Here is a 2,162-nt window from a genome sequence, read left to right as displayed (position 1 = left end):
GACAAACTTAAACCATACAGAAATGCTAGGAAGACTACTGTTAACCGATCTGGAAAAAAAAAGGTTATACGATAGGCTTAAGAGGTTAAGCGTGACTGGAAACCAAAACAGAAACCTATGAAGCGAAAAGAGCGAGCCTCGTTTTCATGGTGCACCTGCAGCGGGCGTACCTCCATCTGGGCCTCACACAGCGCAGATAAACACTGCGACACTGCGATTATCCGTTAGCTAGCTAGCGTTACATCAAACTCACAAATACTAACCCCAAGCCAGCAAGACCGCCATTGTAGAAACATATTGATAAACGGAGTGTTTCGGCGGTGGATATTCATTATCCCTGCTCGCCATGTTGAGCCTTTTACGTCATGTTTAGCCACCACGTTTACGGCGCGTAGCTGCCAAGCCACATTTATTTTCTTCGTGACTTTACGTTAACGTTACTGTATCTAATGTTAGCTGTGCCGTTCTGCTGATAAAATCTGTTTTGATAAGTCACCTCTTTCTGTCTTGTGACAGTTGCTACCCACAGCTGTGCTCGCTAGCCTCACAACCAGCACACAATAACGCTAATGTTACAGTACACACACGGCAAACGTACTCCCACCGTACTCTAACACACGTACCTTTAATGTGTTTATTTCAGAGTAGCTGCCGACATTAACGTTAACTTTCCCTCCTCTTTCTCCTGGTCTGGACCATGGGTGTTTAATAATAACGGACTTGACTGAACAAATGGCTCGAGCAGCTGACGACAACACACTACGTCGTCACGTGATGTGTGGGAATCTCCGTGTTTTTGTCTTAATACATTTATTGCAAAATGACCAATTTATCCAACTGACAATGGTTGTATTATACGATATATTTTATGATACTGACGGAGTATTTTTCGCTAGTGTCATATGAGAGAGAAAAAAAGTTGCGCAGTTTACTGGCATTACAAATACTGCGATCGAAAGATCTAGATCTCGAGGGTTTGGCACTGCACGCATGATGCATAACAGCACTGTCACTGTAACGTTACTTACGCAGAACGATTGAGGCAGTTGTTTTTAGGTTATACTGTATAGATCAACTCCACTACAATGTACTGGGAAATAGAAAATACTGTACTTTTTAATCTTTAATCCACCACATTTATCCAACAGCTGGAGTTAATTTGCATATTTACTTTAGTAATACAAAATAATAAATGAATAGTATCATCGATTAGGCAACCTGGCATATATACTGTATATTTGTTAAAAGCCCTACCTTTACGAACAGCAACATTAAAGTGATTATACATTAATACATCAATAATAATCTGATCATGAATTATATATATATACATATATACATATAATTATTGAGGTTTTTGTCCATTCTTCTGCATAATGAGTACTTCTGGTACCAATTACATTTATTTTGATTCAAATATTTTTGTTAAGTAACATTCTTGCATGACTGTTACTTGTAATATAATATTTCTAAACTGTTGTATTGCTACTACCTTTTACCTACCTTAAGAGATAAGAGAGTACATTACATAACATCACATTTCATTTAGCTGACGCTTACTATTATTTTATAGTACTTCTTCCTAGACTGTTGGACTTGGTAATCCTTTTCATTTATCTAACAGCTGTAGTTACAATATCTTAAGGCTCAAATTTACATGTAAAAAACACATACGCCTTTAAAATACAATCACTGTTTAAGAATAGACCAACGGTTTCCAGCCTTCTTGCCTTGTTACCTCTAAGAAAAAGCAGTGTCCACCTGGGGCCCATCCGTTGTTGGCAGTTTCATCAAAAAGCAATTTGCCCTCTAGATGTCTAATGATTAATAATCTTATTTAATTCAAATAACTGTTCTAGGCCCAAAGAGGTAAAAGTATCCAATATTTCAGGTAAAAAAGCTAGGATCTGAGTATTTCCACCTCTGTTTATTATTATACTTCATGGTGGCCTGTTGTCACAGTCATCCATGTCAAAATCCAACATTATAAACTGGGATCAAGAAACACTAATCTTTCTATTCTGTACACAATTGTAAAACAATTATTTGTTTAAACTATTTGCATATTATATATTGCATATGATCTGAAACCAAATCATGACTGGTTTGGCCATGTAGTGTGCCCAGGGGCAAAAAAGTAGTTAAAAAAAAAAAAAAAAGTA

At 37.0% G+C, this 2,162-nt stretch overlaps 2 protein-coding genes across 6 annotated transcripts in view; both read right to left on the bottom strand.

Moving 5' to 3' along the window:
• grinaa (glutamate receptor, ionotropic, N-methyl D-aspartate-associated protein 1a (glutamate binding)) overlaps positions 1-877 on the bottom strand; it is an 18,190-nt gene extending 17,313 nt beyond the window's left edge. For 3 of the 4 annotated variants that reach the window (XM_032535416.1, XM_032535419.1, XM_032535420.1), the window contains exon 1: positions 624-877. The gene's annotated coding sequence lies outside the window, so the exon portion shown is untranslated. Of the gene's footprint in view, positions 1-263; positions 285-623 lie in introns of those variants that run through there. The other variant, XM_032535418.1, reaches the window with a different exon arrangement.
• Positions 878-1,908: 1,031 nt separating this feature from the next.
• The window catches only part of mapk15 (mitogen-activated protein kinase 15), an 8,397-nt gene continuing 8,143 nt past the window's right edge, over positions 1,909-2,162 (bottom strand). For both annotated transcript variants that reach the window (XM_032535964.1, XM_032535963.1), the window contains one exon: positions 1,909-2,162. This exon is cut by the window's right edge and continues 612 nt beyond it. The gene's annotated coding sequence lies outside the window, so the exon portion shown is untranslated.

The sequence above is a fragment of the Etheostoma spectabile genome, chromosome 14, assembly GCF_008692095.1.
Source record: "Etheostoma spectabile isolate EspeVRDwgs_2016 chromosome 14, UIUC_Espe_1.0, whole genome shotgun sequence".
Classification (NCBI taxonomy): Eukaryota; Metazoa; Chordata; class Actinopteri; order Perciformes; family Percidae; genus Etheostoma; species Etheostoma spectabile.
This window is presented reverse-complemented; position numbering and strand designations above follow the sequence as displayed.